The following is an 18,497-nucleotide window of genomic DNA, read 5'->3' as shown; positions in this document are numbered from 1 at the left end:
TTTTTCTGTCATTTAACATGAGACACTTTGATCAGTAAACACCTTTTACTCTGTAATGGATAGTCCCTTACATTGTGAATGGTAATTACCCTTGATATTACATGCTTAATTTTTTTCAGTGATCTGTAGTATGAGCTTTGTGATGATTCCATTGCCTGCAGAGCTGTACTTTCAGTCGTTGACTAAAGGACAAGTTTTAGGTAACTACAGGCTGGAGCCAGTGTTAGTAGAATCTTGGCAATGGGAATCTAGTTCAAGGGTGCTCCCTATAAGGACTCAAGTTTTTGTTCAGGCAGCTTTCAGATGTCTGAAATACCACTACTTCCATTAAAAGGAAAAGGAAAATCTACTTTGTAGTTTGTGATCTTGCTGTTGGGGATCTTTGCTGCTGGTAAACTGGTCTGTTTCAAACTGCTCTAGTTTCTTCCTAAATCTTTTATCTTCCCACTCAACTTACAGACCACCTCTCTTACATGCTCCTACACTTCACTATTCTGAAAATAGTTTGCTCTCTTGCTGCTCAGCTGTGTCAGTCTCCTCTGTTCCCTGGGAAGCATTTTCTCTGCCCTAGGTTGTCCATTGCTAGGGCAGGGAATTGTTACCTTTGGGACAAAGCACTACAGAAGGACTGAGAGTGAAGGGATTTTTCTTCCTGGCAGCTGGCTTTCCAAAAAGATCATGAGTAACCTACTTACTGGACCACTGGCATCAGATCTGTCAGTCTCTCTTCTGAATTTTAATAATTTTTATCACACTGCAGTCTTCCATGATACAGGAAATATTAAATGCATTTGTTTTCTTGAAGTGTAATTACTCATTATTTTAATGCTCAGCTGAAGCAGTTTGTGATTAATAACCTCAAGGTTCCCTTTTGTTGCCATATGCTTGGTCATTTTATCTGTGTTAATAAGGCATGATGACCTATTTTGGTTAGTATGTCTGGCTTTTGAGCTGCAGGATGATAGCAGAAGCATATCTTGGAATTTCTTGGGTATGCTAGAGACGAAACAGGGGAGTAAAATACCAGAAATGTTAGTGGAGCTTGGATTCTGTTCTGTGACATGTTAGAGGCCTGTGAGACTATGAAAGCTTTAAAGGGTCACCCTTGTTTTTAAAAACTGTCTTTAATAAGGAGTTCATTTATGTACTTCAGATCATTTTAAGACCCTTGAAGCCAGCCTGACTTTACTACAGGAATTCAGTGAGTGTCACTGTTCCTCATATACATTAACAGAGGTTCTCTGCTTCCTGGCAGTACTGAGTTACTGAGAGCCACTCTTTTTTTTTTTTTTTTTTCGTTAGATGAATGCAACGTTGAAGGCTCCATACTGAATGAATCCATTAAGAGAGCTGCCTAAAAAGGGTGTCTTAGTTTTGCAGAACATGCAAAAAGTCAGAGTCTCTTTGCAAGCTGAGGGCTATGGTAACATACTATTTATTTCCCTTAAAGCAATATTGCATTTGGCTGCTTTGCTGGTTCTTCATGCTTAGAATTTACTAATTGGGAGTGAAAATACTTAAAAAGAATTGAATACTTATATGCATACTTTTTTCCCCCATGACATTGTCTTCCATTTAAATAAAAATATTTTTTTCCTTAATTTAGAAGACGTGATGGCTTCATAGGTAGTTGGTTTTTATCCCTCTCCCCTTCTTATGCACTTCAGAGAGATGAGAACAGCCATAAGCCTCCTAAATTGTACACATAGTATTCCCTAACTGACTGCTAACTAGTCCTAGTAGTTGCAAGACTCACACTTCATTGTCAGAGGGATGAAAATGTCAAGTTCATGACTCTGTTTAGTAGCAACCTTAGTGCTTTTTCTGGAAGCTTCATTGAAAATTGACTTGGTGAACAAAGAAGTGCAATTCACTTAGAGGCTGAACTAAACCCAGGATCCATCAGAGCAAGCCCGGGAGATAATGTGGGTGGTGAAACTGCGGGGTTTGGCCTCGAACACAGCTGATAACTGAAGGGCAGGAGCACTTTATCTGCTGTCCATGGGATGCTCTTGCTGGCCTTGCTGGCCTATTCCATTTGCTGGGAATAGGTGGTTTTCCTAAGCAGGCCAGAGGTGATCCAGGGAGATCTTTCTGTGAGAAAGGGATAATTAGGGCTTGTGAGACACCAGCACGTCGTGTTCATGTGGTATTTTTCTTTACATTTTGATTTCTTGCCTATATCCATCCTCCCTTACTGCAAAATTGAAGTGTGTTGGTAGTTTTTCAGTACTGTTGTACAATTACTGAGCAAAAGGAGTTCTAGTTCTGTAATCTCCTAGCAGCGAGTAGAGTTTACCAAAATTATTGCAAGGCTAGAAAACAGTCTGGTTTGTATTTAGTGTCTATTTTAATATAGTGAGGTCTTCAGGTCCTTATTGGTGTGAACCTTTCATTCTCCATGTGAGCTGCCGTGTGCAGCTTGGCTGCTTGCACACCTTCCAGGGGTTGCTCACAGCTCCCCTGAACTGCATCAGTTCAGACTTGCAGCTGGTACCACAATCACTGTTTCCTCTTTGGTACCATTCCATAAGTACCTTGAAAGTTGACATAAGTTGCCTCTGTACAGCCTTCCCTTGATTTCCCAGAAACATCACTTTTTCCAGGCAGAAATATTCCAGGTGGTGTTTCTTGGAGGAAAAACTTCCATGCCTGTCATTAGGTAAATGGGATCTCTTCCAACACCTGCTACTTCTGTGTTTTATTCCTAGATAATCATCTTCATGTTCCAGCATTCTTACAGGCTATTTTTGCAGAGTTGGCAGAAAATTAGGATTGTGTGCATCAAAGCTTGAAGCACAAGAAGAATTTCAGGTATCTAACTGAAGACATCACATAAATTAGGTATCTCACAAGCTTAGAGTTTTTTAGATAATTAAGGAACTTCTTGATATTTCAGAATATTAGTGAATCAAAAAATTAATTATGATCCTAAAATCTTAATCTCTCTATGTATAAGCAATCATTCTGTTTTAAATAACAGCCTTGTTTGTGGCAGTGTTTTGTGGTTTGGGTTTTTTTTTAATTTCCTCTGATGTATATTTAGAATTGACTTTTAAGGCATCTTAGTGATTTTAGTTCCTTCCAAATGCTGTAGTAAAATTGACATTTTGGTATAAAGAAACAAGTTCTCTGCTAATTTCTAAGACAAAAGGCTTAAGAGCAGTACATGTAATCAAGATGATATAACACTGAGAAAGTGTGTAAATGTTGTTTAACCTACTGGTTGTGGAAAAAGAGATACTGAAGTAAAGGCAAACATATTGTTAAATTGCAAATGAATCTTTGAGATGTAACAGTGGATGGAAATGGACTTTTACAGGAAAATGGCAACAGCAGTTTTAATGTAAAGTTTTGTTCCTACCTATTGTGTTTGGTTCCCAGTAATAACTTAAGTCTTCTGTTTACCTTTCTTTCATTTGAACCAAGAAATTTATCTAAAAATACTTTAAAATATAATCTTGTGCTGTCTTTTAGGGTTTTTTTTTGTTTTTGTGGGGTTTTTTGGTTGGTTTTTCTTGCTTTGTTTTGTTTTTTGGGGTTTTTTTTTTTTTGTTGTTGTTTTGTTTTTTTTTTTTTGGTGTGTGTGAGGTGGGGTTTTTTGTTTGGTTGGTTGGTTTTTTGGTGTTTTTTTTTTCCTTTTTTTTCTTTTTTGACTTGACAAAGTTTCTTGTCTTGCTAGTAAAGTATATATTAAGTTGTGGAGAGGAATGGAAATGAGCACTGCAGACTACAACCTAAGGTTGTCTGTCTTAAATTCTATGAAGGACACTTGCATAAAAAGTTTGGCCTTTGTGGGATTTTTTTTGTTTGTTTTGGTACAGTGTTTTTGTTTGTTTGGGTTTGGAGTTCTTTTGTTATTACACGCATTTTGCTGTAGAAAAATAACCAATTCTTGCCAAGCAAGGCTCGTGATGCTGCTGCTACTAGTCCTGGTCTAGGAAGTTCAGCATCTTAGGAGATGTGTGATACACTTCCAATGTGCCTGTCTCTGAGAGATTGTCACCTCACTTTCCCCTGCAGGATGCTTTGTGCATGGCTGCTTGTGTATTCAGAAGAGACTTGTCCCCTACACGTGGGAACTTGAATTTCCTGTGATTTCACTTGTTGGGGGGAAAATGAAATAAACTGCAAGCAGATTCTCCTCCTAACCACAATTCCTGGAAACTGTATGCTGTTGTGGGCATGTTTATTTTCTGTTTTTCTTTCTTGCTGTGATAATCTCAGCATTTTGAGGAGTGGAGCAGACAGTTTATGTAAAAACCTGTTATAGCAAGATGTCATTTACATAAGCAACAGTAGATGCCTTCATGCTTCTGAACTCTCTTTTCCTTTGCAGAGACTCAGAAGATTTTTTTATGAGTCTAATCAAAGGATACCCTGTAATGTTAGAGATGCTTCAGAAAGGCAAGACTGAAAATTCAAACATTCTCATATACACTTAAAGAAGGGCTCTGCTTGAGCTTTCCTTTTCAGAGTGATCAGAGCTCAGTCCAGTGCTCAGATGTTACTTTTGTTCGTAGTCAAAGGCTGTTTTGCCTTCAGTGCTTAGTGAAGTTGCAGAAATGTTCTTGGTGATGTGATGGGCCTTTGCAGTGTTCTTTCATGCCCTTCTCCCTTCAGCCAGCTGCTTCCCTCCTGGATACATCCAGGCCTTATCTTTACCTTACTGAGACCTTTTTAGTTTTTGTTTGGGTATTGCTTGATACTTGTCTCAATTTCTTTGTAGTGCTTGTTTGAAAAATACAAAGATCATAAGTTGCTGAAATTGAAAACATGAAAGAAATTTCAGGTGGTGAAAAAAATCAAGATGGATGAGTGTATCTTAAGAATAGCTTCATAGGGTTTGTAATAAATAGGAAATTGTTAAGGCTGATTTCTGATTGTGGGTGTTGTATGGAAAGAGAAGAGTTAATGCTGAAAGCATAAGAACATGGAACAAGGTAATAGAGGCCTGAGAGGGAAAAGTTGGCATCTTTCTTTTCTAACATAGTTTTCAAATATCTTCTATTTGGAGCAAACAGTTGACCATACTAATGAGGTCTGGTTTTTCCTGAAGGTGTTATGCTTGCCATAAAAGTCCCAGGTGGTGGTGCATGACTAAATAAACATGATTCTGGGTGTGTATAGGAAAGTACAGGTCACACATTTTAATGGCCTGTTTCTGTCCTGTTTGACTAGTTGCCTAAAAGTGGCTCCAGAATAAAATTTACCTGCTACTAAATGATCTGGAGTCGTATATTCTGATCTGTATCTAGCACTGGTAATGTACAGACTGAAACAGTGAAACATTCATTCATGGAGACATGCCTCATTTTGTTTATTTGAAAACAAAGCAATGCTGGTTTTATTTAAGAAACAGTCTCAGAATTAGTGGTAGTTCAGAGTTATGCAAAGAGAAAGGAGGTACCAAGAGCGAGACTAGAGCTGTAGCCCAAACACTTTTATGGTTTTGCATGATCTCTAGATAAGGCAGAGTGTCATGGGAACACAGTGTCACCAGAAGAGGTGGGGACACAGTTGTGTGATGTTGGTGCTTTGGATGGAGCTGCACATTGGAATCACAGTGGAGAAGTAGGGGTGAGTCACTGAATCAGTCATTTTAGTGCCAGTACTGAAATTTTCAGCATAATTACTGAATGGAGGCAAGTAAGCCCAAGAACATGATAAAAGAAGCACTAACAGATTTATTGTCATCTGACAAGTGCTGCTGATACCTCAATGAAGAGTTCACCTCTTTGCACAGCAGCATGTTGGGCTGAGCTTTGTTGTCTGACACGCAGCTCAGATGTATCCCATATCATGCCTGAGTTATTGTTGGTGTTCTCTTCTGTGCAGGAGGGAAATGTGGGCAGCTGTTCTGTTGCAAGCCTGTCAGGGGAGCCAGCTGTGGTTTTATGTGCTTCACGTAGTCAGGCTGTACAGCTGAGAGTGGGCAGTGGATGAAGGGGGTCTCCAGTCCCCCTGGCTTCAAATGGTTTGTGCAGAACAGGAGAGCCACCACACAGTGTAGAACTTACGGGGCAGCTGAAGTGGAAACCCGATACAGTGTTGGAACAGACTGGTTGATTCCTTGGAGTTTGAATTTTTTTTTTTTTTGGTTCTGTGTGTCTGCATGCAGAACATGAAAGTGTAAGAGGCAGTGTGTGAGGCAGAGCAAGAATGCACAAGCACGGAGAGCTTGTTGATTAGCCTGCTATCTGAAAAGAGATTTCAGGTTGGGAATTTCTGCATGACTGATTCCTCCTTCCCAAGGGAAGGATTTTCTCTGGGTTTCAGCTCAATCAGTTTCTCCCAAGAGAAATAACATACATACGGTCTAAATACTTTCTAGTTACTCGAGCTAATAATGGGTGGTGATACTGAAAAATGCAAATTTACTTCTCTCTGGAAGCTCACTTTCTGTAAGGGAACCAAAGTTTATATACTTTTTTCTTTTAAGGCACTTTACTCATGTTTTTATCAACAGGTGAGAAATGCAACAGAGTAGCTGCTCTGCATGAACAATAATTGTATTTATAATGTGGTGGTAAGGCTGTGCAAGTGGGTAAATATCTCATCGTATGAGTGGGTGCATAAATCTGTTAGTGCTTCATAAATCTCATCAAGAGGTCGTTTTCTTGACATCTCCCAGATTCATAGTTTGCCTGACAGCCATTTTAGGGAGGAGAGCTACAGGCGTGGCTGGGGATGTGAAGCAGAGCAACATTTAACACTGCTTTGTAGTGCCTTCAGTTTCCAAATCCCTGCAGAAGTACAGTGGCCTCTTTCTCCTTCCTCCTTTATCTTCCTCATCCCCTTGTGCTACTGACTTCTGGGAAGTGTGCAACTTCTCAAATTACTCTCACCAGCACAGGACTGTAATTGAGCTCAGTCACCTGAAATGGGGGACAGACGTTCCTCTTGTATAACTCACCTCTAATGAGGTTTTCAGTACCAGGCCACAAAACAGAAGTAGGTAAATCTGATTGTTCAGTGTAGGCAAAATTACAGACTTGCTACACCTAACCCAGTCCAGAAACATGCAGCATAGCTGTGTTCATGTAAGAGGAACATGTTAAAACAAGTGCAGCTCTCCAATGGGAAGCAAGCCTTTGTCTGAACTGTGGCTTCAGCAGGTGCTGCTTATTCATGTTTCTTCTCAGAAAATGGGGTTTGCCAGCAATGAAATGATTTAGTCTCGATATTTCCAGCCTGAGGTCTGGCTTAGCCCAGCATTCTACCTCTAATAATAGTCAGTAGTAATACTTATGGGGAAAAGTGTCAGTAAACAGTGATCCCTCCCAGCTTTTGGCAGGCTGTAGTTCAAGGACTTTGAGCAAGAAAGTCATGTCTGCTCCTTTGTTTAACAATCCTTGACAGACTTTCTCTTGTGAATACATCTAACTATGTATTAATGTATTTTAAATTTTTACCATCATAACATTCTGTGACAATACCATTAATTGTGGTGTGGAAAAAGTCCCTCCTTTTCCTCTTGTTTTTAAATCAGCTGCCTGATAAACTTTATGTTACACTGCTTAATTCATTTATTCCGAGACATGATTTCCTATTTGGTTTTTCCATAATACCACTCATGGTTTTATGTCTGGCATTTTATTTATCTTTCCTCCTAATCTAAATGCACTTGTTTGCTTAGTTCTCTTTAGGTTGAAGTTGTTTCAGACCTTCCATTGTTGTCACTCTTTGAATCTTTTCTTGCTCAGCTGAATGCTTCTCTGAAAATTGCTTGGTGCAGCATCTGTAGCTGCAGAGCTACTGTGGTGTTCCTGTCAGGTATCCCTGAGCTGCTCACTCCTGCTGCTCCCTTTGCTTTCTCAGACAGCACTGAACCCTTCATCTGTGAGTGTGTAGTTCCTGACTTTAATTAAATTGTGGTGACTCCTGGGTTCCCATTCACTGTATTGGCTGTGACTTAGTGGTGTGTGTGAATAAACACCTGACAAATCTATCTGCAGCTCAGCGTAGTGAGTTGACTTTATAATTTTGTAGCTTGCTTCTTTTTCACATAACGACTGCATTGAGTAGCACAAATGCAAAACCAGAGATCTTGTGAAAACTGGTTGTATATTCCTGTGCTGTTTCTTTTAATCTAACCAATTGTTAATTCACATGAGGACCTTCCATTTTATCCCATGACAGTTCAATTTCTTTAAAAGCCTGTGGTGAGAGACATTGTCAAAGGTTTGTTAGAGATCCAAGCATGTTATACATATCATACATACCACACTTCCCTATATATGTCTCAGCAAGTTTGCAAAGGAAGTCACACCATGATGACATTCCTCTGTCATGTTTATTTTCATACCTACTGATCTGTTCTACAGTTTCTATCAACTTTCTCAGTGTAGAAGTGAACCTGTAGCTACCAGCCTGTTGTTCCTTGGAGTTTTTTATTGAAATTGGCAGTACATCCTCAGCATTTTATATCTTGCTTTTTTGAGTTTGTCTTAGAGGGAAGATGGGCAGCATGGCTAATAGTTCTGTGGTGGTATGTTGAATTGCCTTTAAAATTTCTGGGTAAATAGCATCAAAATCTGGTGACGTGCTGTTGGTCCTAAAGTCTGCTCTAATGTTGTGGTTTTAAGAGTCTTGTGCCTGAGCCATTTTCCTGCTCCCATACACACCTTGCATTTTCCTGAGTTTTGGGGGAGTGGTGTCCAGTTTGTCTCCATTGTCCCTTGGCCCTGCTCAGTAGGTGGGCAGACTTTCCTTCTGTGCCCTGAGTGCTTCCCATGTGTGAAACAGGAGCTGAAAAGGAGGAGGTTGCTGGAAGGCAGCAATATACAGCCCTGGGGGAGCACCACTTTCTGCCTCAGTCCTAGTTCATGTTGGCTTGAGCAGGTCCCAAAGCCATGGCAATAATAATATACAGATAGAGATGAATTGGCATTTATTGAATTAATTATTTGCATGGACAGTGTAGTTGTATGTAATTGTTTACAGTTCTTATCACTCAGAAAAATCTCCATTGCAATTAAAAAACTTACACGAGTGGTTTTTTTTCAAAATTTTGGATTGGTAATGGATTTATTTAGTATACTAATGTAAACTGTTTTGTTTTGGATTGTATTCACAACAGGATTTAAATACAACTCTTCAAATGTTTAAGACATGCATAGAATTTCAGATCAGAATTAAAGGGAAAGATGTTTATTGTTCCAAAGAGTTAATGGGTGTTTTGATTTTGAAGCAGTTCACAATTGAATGTTTGATATTAATTCCTGCCGTTTGATCTTCAGTATTTGCAACAAAGATCCTCAGTCATGTGCAAGCTCTGTTTTTGATGAGGATCAGACTTAGCCTGCCATGCCTCCAATGGCTTTCTGGCTGTTTTACTGCTTTTTACTTCCTGTAAAGAAAGAGGTAGTTCGTTGTTCTAGTCTTAGAATACTTGAGGTGAGACAGCCACGCTTTCTCTCTTGCTGGCTTCATTTCCCCCTTTCTTCTGTCTTTATGTACGTGGTTATTTTTTGTTGTTCTTCAGTTTGTGTGTGTGTCCCCATGGTTTTCCTTAATTGCTTTTTGCTCTGACTGCAGGATCCTGGCTTCTGTGTGTGTGAGGTTTGTGCAGCCGTTTTTATCTAGATTCTGCCTTTCTCAGTGGCTCCTGAATCAACTTCCCTCCCCTGAATCAATTGAGCTAATGTGGCGTGGTGTTGCTTAGCAATGCTGGAAGCTGATACCGCCTGGGTGATGTGTGTGCTCTAACAGCACTGAGCAGAAGAGACTACCTGTCCTCTGTGGTCTGTGCAGAGAAGAAATCTTGCATTTTCTAATGTTTTCAGCCTGCTTACCTTTATGTGTTTGGGTGGGGCTTTTTTTCCTTTATGTTGCCGAGTAACAGTTTTAAAGACCTAGAGATGTTCCTTCCCCCCTTCCTCCTGATACATGCATAAAACTTAGGAGCATGTAGAATCAAAATATAATTGGGATGTCAGTCTTTAAAGAACTGGGTAGCTAATTAACTGCCTTGAGATAGGTATGTTTTCTGTCTTCCTCCCCCACGTGCCAAGCAAAGCTGTTATGAAGGCAGAGCTGAGCTTTGTAGAATGTTTCAGTCCTCCAAAGTGGCATAGATTGGCAGCCAATCTGGTGTGCATGGCAGCGGATTAAAAACCAGGATGAATTTAGTACCACCATAAGAATATGGAATGAGCTATTTTGGCAGCAGATATAAAGCAGTTATAGAAATTATTGATGCTGAAATATTTCTTTAAAATTGTTGAAATCGCTGAATTTTCAGCTGTGGGTAGATTTTTTACTCTTGTTTAAATGGCAAAAGAGCAAAGCTCTTCCAGCTTTCTTGTTTTGTTGGTTTTTTACAAAGCCAAGGGAGTATACATTTTAAAAAATTAAAACTATCCATCTGCTTGTTTTCTTTTTTGTTCATTGTTTTTAATAAGAAGCACTAGAAAAATTACTTATCTTGGAATCAAATATCTTTGAGGCACATTTTTACCAGGTGCTTGCTCTCATTTTCGCACAACACTGAATAGCATGGGCGATAACCCCATGTTTAAGTTGTAGGGTAGGATAACTGTGAAGATGTTATTTTCCTCTTTTAAACCCATCAGAATACAAACTAAAGTTTTTACTTGCAATCCTGGGTGGAAGATAGAGGGGGATGTTCTCCATCAGCCTGGTAGGAGTGTGGACCTCGAGATCTTTCCTTTCATGATAGCAGTTATAATGAGTATATCTGAATAAACTCATACCCTCAGCAGGGATAAATCTTGGTCAGACTCGATTTCTTTGTTTGTTTCATGCAATAATGTTTGTGCTTCAGGAAGCACAAGCCCACCATTCTTTTTCAAAAACTCTTACTTGGAGCTGGAAGGCTTACAAACTCCTTACAGAGTTCTTACAAATCTTGTGTGTAGGTAGGCAAAGTGATTGGGTAAGCAATTGCAGCCCTCAGGTGCTCGGTATCTGCTGCTGTGTCAGTGCTGCTGGCAGATCACCTGTTCCTCTGAGCCTTAGCCCCAGCACTGGACTGCTGATGGCATGGAAGAAAGGCAGTGGTGGGATGGGGACATGGACCTCCACTGCTGGGTCATGGGAGCCCAGCCTGAAGAATGAATCTGGGCACTGAGGGTGCTCTTGATAAGGTCAAAGTACACCCAGAAGTCAACAATAGTGGAGGTGGAGAGGTGCAGTCTGGAGGCTGATCCCACCTCAGCGCTGTTTATTTGGGCTATAAAGGATTGCTTATGAGACATGGGATTGTTCAATGGGGTGGTCTCTCTGATCAGCTGCTCCTGCCTCTCTTAACTAGTAGTTTTCATAACCAACAAATGGGTTTCCAGTAGCCTGATAGTTTATTCATTTCTGGTTTGGACCATTTAATCCATAGTATGTACTCATTTATCCTTGTCTGTAAGGAAACAAAACATTGAGCTGGCAAGGGGATTTTATAGCAGGTTCATTGCCATGGTTTCAGACAGCCTTACATAGCCTAAAAATAGATTCAGGAAAGAATATTCTCTTCCCTTCCCCGCCTCCCCCAGCTCTAACTAATTGGAATTTCCTTTTTTTGTTTGTATATTTTTGTTGTTGCGGGTTTACTGACTGGCAGGTCAAGCAGATTTGTTTGATGTTTTGTTTTAAAGAGGAAAGTTCATGGTAGTGTCTAATACATTGGGGAGTGACTTCCCTGGTAGTGTGCCAAGGCTATTACCTCCTGCTCCTGTCTTCTACACTTCAGTAGTGCCACTCCAGCAGACTGCAGCTCATTACAAACGGGTGCAATAGTCCGAGGTGTGTGAGGGACCATCCTGGGCATACCCTGGATAATTATAAGCTTGACATTGCCTTGTGCTGAGCAGGGGAAATGCAGAGTACATGATGATGTGCCTTTAGCAGCCTGTGCTGCTGCCTGAACAGCATCCTCTTGCAGAGGCCAGCTGGCAGCTATACTGTGTCTCCTGCAACCCCACAGCTGGGATGTTACAGACAGGTTGAGGATCATGGATGTAACTAGCAGGACAAGTTTTAAAATACTGCTTTGTGTACAGCAATGCCTGGACAGCATCTGCAAGGAGCTAGGGGAGGCAAACTGGGTGACCTCTCCTTCCCCTTGGTGCCCTTGCTGAGACAGCACCAGAGCTACACAGCCTTGGCTGGCGTGCCTAGAGCTGGGCATGGCTTCACTACCTCCGGATTGCAGTGCCATTTGTCTTTGAACGTCAGAAAATTGGAGGTGGAACACAGCTTGGCAATTAATATGGTCTCCTCTGATGTGTAGTGGCTAAACTATGTTTAGCTTCGGGTTGGGCAGTTGAATTCCTCCCCCCTCACGCCCTGGCCTTCAACAGAGGTGTTGACTGCTTCTTTTAGCAGGAGGCCTAGATCATTTTAGATCTCTCTCCTCAGACAGGAAGGGCATGGGTTGGAATCACACCAATGCCTTGGATTTCCTGCATTGCTTCCTGTTGAATTGCTGGGCCAGAAGTTAGTGGTGGTGGGGGGATACTCAGTGTTCCACTCCTGAGGCTCACAGTGTGCCTGTTTATGTTGGGAAGCAAGTAAATAACCCCACAGCAGCCTTATCAACTCATGTCTTTCAGTGTCAGGTTTTGGAGCAGACGGAAAGTGTTCTGGGTTGAATTGCAAAGGGGAGAAACCCCACATGGTCTCTTAATGGGTTTGGTGAGCAAGGTGTTAGTTCTGCTGATCCATTTCTCATCACTATTTTTCTTTGACTGCCCAAGAGAAAGTGCAGTAAGTTGATTTGTTTGCATGTGTTGCTGCTGGTACAGGGCTTTTCTTTCTTCCTGCTGCTGCTTTTGTGGTCAGGGTGCCCTGACCTTCCTCAGTAGGGGCTGAATGGAGAAGGACTGATGTGATGTCAGGTTGCAAGTATGTTAGTGAATGGGCTGCAGTGTATTGCTAATTCATTCTCTTCTTGGTTTATTTACCAGTTGTAAATACTTTCAGACTTTCCCCTGTTTCTGAATCAATCAGAGTTGTGATCTTCAAAGAAGTTATGTCTTCTTTCTCCATATGCTGTGTTGGACAAAATTTGTGTATTTAGGAAGGAAGTGGTACCAGATAGGACTGCTTAAGGTACAACTGCTATTCAGAAGAGATGAATCCTTTTGAAGTATTTTCTGTTGCTTGTATGCTGTGCTGCTTTGCATTTGGCAGCTGCAACATGTGCCCATGCTTCCCTGCTCCTTCCTGTGATACTCTGCAGTGTTTATATGCCTGTTTTGGCACCTGGAGAGCAGAAGAAGAGCAGTCCCCAAGTACAGATGAGGGAAATGTGCCTTCTCAGATTTGCACAGAGGCAGGAACCTGCCTTGACTTGTCCATCACCAGTACAGGACAGGTGGGTCAGGTTGGCTGTGACGTTGTTCTGAAGAACATCTCTTCCTCTTGGTGTGGAGGTGAGTTTGCCGTCCTTTTGGAGGATGCACACTGGGATTTTCACAAAGTACTGAGCTTCCTGTTGTAAGGGGTAGCAACACATTGTTTTCACATTTGGTGTTTTTTTCCAAAGTCCCAATCCAAACTTAAGCTGAAGGAGTTCCTCCAAGGATGAGAGCATGACTACCATCTCTGTTCAGTGATGTGCTCCCTGGGGAAAAGTGCAGACTGCTTCATGCAGGCCAGCCCAGATTGCAGAGCCCGGCTGTGTTAGTGACCCTATATAATATAATCCTATCTGGTGCTAGAGGGGAAAATTTTCCATACCTGGTAGATGTTTAAATATTCTTTAAGTGGGCCGCCTTTCTGCTGTAGTGATTTAAACCCCTGAAAATATTCTATGCATGAATTTACATAAAATAAAACAACCTGCATAATATTACATCAGTGCACAGTAGATCATAATTTCCTTCCCCTCCCATCAATCCAACGCTTATGTCATTTTACATCCATTTTTCTTCCCTCCAACACTTCTAGCCACTTCCCTGCTCTGCTCACTGGGCACCAGTGTGCTCCACATGGAAAAGCTTGTGTGTGCATGCTCCTGAAGTGTGCTGAGCTTTGTACAAGTACTCACCTCCTCCACTGAAAGATGAAGAGACTGGGGTGTGACTGGATGGCTGGAATCAGAGACAGAGGGTGTATGTATTTGGAGGAGATCTCCAGTTGCTGGTGCATCTGTTGGAGTGGAGAAGTTGGGGGTGAGGTGAAAGGAATGCCAAATCCTACACTGTTTATTTTATGAGGTGTAATTTGAAGGTAGATGCTTCACTTGTAGATCTTGTGGGAATTGAAATATTCATATTCAAGAGTTATGAAAATTAGGGATAGTGTTTTCTGGACTCTCAAGGTAATGCCAGTCATGTGATTTGCTTTCTTTAAAGTTCACATGAGAAGTCAACCCATCTTAATACTTGGAATATCATTATAGATCAGATGCTGTTTACAAAGAACATTGTGACTTCTGCTTTGCAATATTAATAATGTAAAGATATAGTTCTCCCTTTTTGTGACTTACAACACAAGAGCAATTACTTAGTTGCATTTTCCCCACCTAGCAATCTTTATGTTATTTGTTGGGTGTGGAGGTAGTTCTCCTGCTGCAGGGCACTGTTGTCTATTGCACTGTCTGTGAGAAAGCTCCCTTTCCTTGCTTTTTGCAGATGTTGAAAGGGAAGGGTGGCTCAAGATGGTGATGCTTTTAAGGAACTGGAGTCACTTCTCAGCAGAACTCCCTGCATTGTTAGAAGTGATTTAAACACCCAGAAAATGGTTAAACTCTTGATAAGCTTGAGAAAATTAGCAAGAGCAAATTTTCAGAAAGCCTTATGCTCCTGGATGTGGCCTGCAGTCATGTCTAAAGCACGCTGTGGGCTGTGAAAAACTCAAAACATAATTTGGCCCTAAGAACCTTGCTTTGCATGTATAGAAGCAGTGAGTTTTCTTTCTGTTTGACCTAGATCAATAAATGAATTTAGACTCCAAGCTCCTAGTGGAGCCAATGTCTACATGTCTCTTGGACACTTGGGTTTTCTGTCTGTAATTCCCCCTATAAGAAGTAAGGATACTGTGATGCCTCCTCCTCAGACAGTCATGAAGTTAGAATAAATACTTCTTGAGAGTTTCCTCTACAGAAAGTACAGAAAGATAATTGTTAAATCTGTCTTAACAGTAGAGTTCAAGGAGTTATTAAGCCTTAAGGATAGATCAGGGTGGAAAAAAGAAATTCTGAGTGCCTTCCTGTAACTGTGCTTCCTTGTAGAGTGAAATACGCAGAGTCTTTGGCAGATCCAGGGAGGGAAATTGGTAAAGGTTATGGTGTGCAAGAACAGGAAAAAGGTAAGTTGTAGTCTGATGACATGCTTAAATGCAAACAATTCCTGATTCTCATCTCTTCCTTGTGCAGTATTCCTTTATTTAAAGAGGGAAATGAGAATCTGTTCTGTTTGCAAGTGAAAGCTGCCGTAGCAGCTGTGGGGTTTATGCACTTCAGTGGGGATTTCTGGCACTGGGGTAAGAGATGACAGCAGCAGTGGCAGCAGGCTCTGTCCTGCCCTCACCCTGAGAGGGAGACCTCCGAGTTGTTGTGTACATGCAGGATAGGGCTGTTGACTTTGGTCCCACCTCTGGAAGGAAATCATAGAACCACAGAATATCCTGAGTTGGAAGGGACCCACAAGGGTCACTGAGTCCAACTCGTGGCCCTGCACAGGCCAGCCCCGAGAATCACACCATGTGCCTCCTGAGGATGTTGTCCAAATGCTTCTTGACCTCTGACAGTCTTGGAATCAATCTGGAGGAATCTGTCAGGAATAAAACCTGATGTCATTGTCCATGCACAAGGAAATAAACTATTTTCTATCAGATATGACATACTTCCCCCTCCCCCCGCATTCATCTTGCCCTTCCTGACAATCCTTTTGCCCTTTTCAGGATACCAGAATTTTGGCTTCTTACTCTCTTATCTTTCACCTGCAGTTTCACCTCCCTTGCAGAGTCATTGTCAGACACCAGACATCTTCCCTGAATGAGTGCCCCTTCCCCATCCTTGTCCAATTTTTCTTTCTTGAATTTAGTCAACTTTTTCCTTTATCCTGCCTTGTTTTGTGCACTGCCTAAAGATCCCTGGCTCCCTTCCCTGCCTGTTGCGCTTGCTCTCCCTCCTGTTTGGGCCCTTGTCCCAGCGTGCTCCTTCGTCTCCCTCAGGTCTGGCATTTGGCCCTGCTGCACTCCAGATGCACTCCTTTCGCTTCCTTGCTGCCCGGGTGCCGGCAGCCCGGCCACGGCCAGCACAGGAAAGATGGGCTCCCTGTGCTCCAGGGCCTGGATCTGCTCCAGAGCCTGGACCTGCTCCAGTTGGGCAGCCATGGAAATGAAAGGAGTCTTGGGCTCCTCTGTTCCCAGGCTGGCGCGTGCTCGCCCGCTCTGCGGGCAGTCCTTGGGCTGCCACTGGGAAAGTGAGCGGCATTGGAGCGTGCTCAGCCAGGAGAGGCTCCTGGGAGATCCTGGCTATTGACTCCTTAAAGGCCTTTGCCTGCCGTGAATGTGCTCTGTGCTGCCGTCGGATATGGGTATAAAAACTGATTTCCGTGTTCAGCATAATCTAAAGTTACTTGGACTCAGGAGCCAAGAAGGGAATATGAGGAGTATAGGATGTTCTCCAAGGGAAGGAAGAGCAATCTAATACCCAGCGTGCCTGCTTTGCCCAGCACAGCAGTGTCCTCTGCCATGCTGCTTCACTGGGAGCCTTGTATTGAGTGAGAAGACCTACAAAAATCTTCCAGGCAGCATTCATGTTGGGTTATTTGAAATGTATTATGTATTTTGTGCCTCTTTCTGCTTGATCTTGCACTGTCAGCTTCTGCCTCTTTATATCTGAATTTTTAAAATGGGTCTGAGTCCTGCACTTGTCTTGCTTGGATTGTAAAGGCTGTTTTGGAGCGTTTCTTCCGATGACATTTCGAGGAGGTCAGTGCAGACTGGTGGGATGCTTTGGCAGTATTTCTGCTATGTCTCCTTGCCAGCGTTCCAAGGAGGAGATCAGTGCTTTCCACTGTCTCCTTTAGTAGTAAAAAGTACAGATAGCACAGATAATACTTTTTCACACCTCCAAGCAGGTGAGTAATTAGTTTTGAGATATAACAAGAAACCACAGGGATGTAATCTATACTCAGACAGATTTGTTGATAAAGAGACAATGGTGTGGTTGAACAGGAAAGCCCTTCTTTAGGTGCAGCTTCTAAAGCTTGCTCTAATAGTGCTGTGCTTTCGACTGACGTCAGTTTTGGTTGTGAAGTTAGCTACAGTGGGAAAAGACATTTGTTCTGCAAACCTCATACATCTGTCTTATGTGAAAAGCCACCTTGTCTGTCTTCATGCAGCATATATAATGCTCACATTTTAGGCAAACATAAAATGAGGCTCTACGTGTAGCAACAGTATATTCGTGCATCTCTCACAGTATCTCTGACAGCTGTTCACAGAATAAACACAGGGTACTTTTGTGTCTTTAGATAATTGGTAACACTATCTTAAAAGATCAGGAGATCTGTCATAGGACAAGGCAGTGTCTGGGCTGTGATGCTTAGCACAGGTAGTCTTTCAGTGATTGAAGTATTTGCACAAAGAGAAAAGAGTTAGGAACCCAAGGAAGTTTGAGAGTTTTGCAATAATTTTAAAAAGAATTTTTGAATTATTTTAAATAGTGATATAATGGCATAATAATGGCATAATTTAAAAACACTCTAGGGTAAGTATTATACAATCACGCATCATGACCCATTTTGTCTCCAGCAGGATGCAAGTGAATATATTAAGTTGTTTTCTAAACAACAGTACATAAAGCAATTTTTTTCTTCATGCTACAAGTATTTCTTGCTGGTACTGTGTCATTATTAAATGTGATATTTCCTTGGTCAAGAATAATAAAGGCTTATATAAAAAGACTTAATTTTAAAAAACCCGAACAAAACAATCATTGTATATTCAATCGTAATAAGCAGTTTTACAAACTTATAAAGGTCTCTTTTGGGAACAGACATTTAGATATTTAAAACATCAGGAATTCTTTACTGGTTTTATAGTGGGTTATATACTGAGTGTAGGACTTCGGCCATAAATACGTTTTTCCTGGTGCACAAGCTATGTAATAATTTTGTGGGAGTCTGATCACAAGCTTTGGGCATAAAGGAAACTGGTCAAGGCCATTATGGCCTCAGTTTAACATGTTTGGATAGGCACCATCTGTGGCTGCCCGGTGCTGAGCACTGATGTCATTGCCTCTGTGGTTTGGAGCCGCCGGGCCGTAGGGGTGCCCAGCCCCTGAGTGAGCACAGTGCTGCACTGCAGCTCCCGGGCTTCTGCTCCCTACTTGTGTAGCACACCAGCACAAGTGTGGGGGTGCCTGGAGTGACGCCTCTGATGGCTCTCAGCAGGAGAGAGAGCGGGGCCAGGCACACTGACCATGGTGTTTTGGTCTTCTGATAAGGGTCTGTGTGCTCAGGGCAGGGAGAAGCTCCTCTGAAGGGCCACTGAATGCCTGAATTAGTCTCTGGTGCTCAGCAGTT

At 41.9% G+C, this 18,497-nt stretch overlaps 1 protein-coding gene across 10 annotated transcripts in view; it reads left to right on the top strand.

Moving 5' to 3' along the window:
• FARP1 (FERM, ARH/RhoGEF and pleckstrin domain protein 1) overlaps window positions 1-18,497 on the top strand; it is a 200,531-nt gene that overhangs the window by 12,666 nt on the left and 169,368 nt on the right. The window contains exon 2 of one of the 10 annotated variants that reach the window (XM_064408400.1): window positions 15,194-15,270. The exons of the other annotated variants lie outside the window; for them this stretch is intronic. The gene's annotated coding sequence lies outside the window, so the exon portion shown is untranslated. The remainder of the gene's footprint in view (window positions 1-15,193; window positions 15,271-18,497) is intronic. 10 annotated transcript variants of the gene reach the window in all.

The sequence above is a fragment of the Passer domesticus genome, chromosome 2, assembly GCF_036417665.1.
Source record: "Passer domesticus isolate bPasDom1 chromosome 2, bPasDom1.hap1, whole genome shotgun sequence".
Lineage (NCBI taxonomy): Eukaryota > Metazoa > Chordata > Aves > Passeriformes > Passeridae > Passer > Passer domesticus.
The sequence above is the reverse complement of the archived record's forward strand: the minus strand, read 5'-3'. Positions and strand labels throughout refer to the sequence as shown.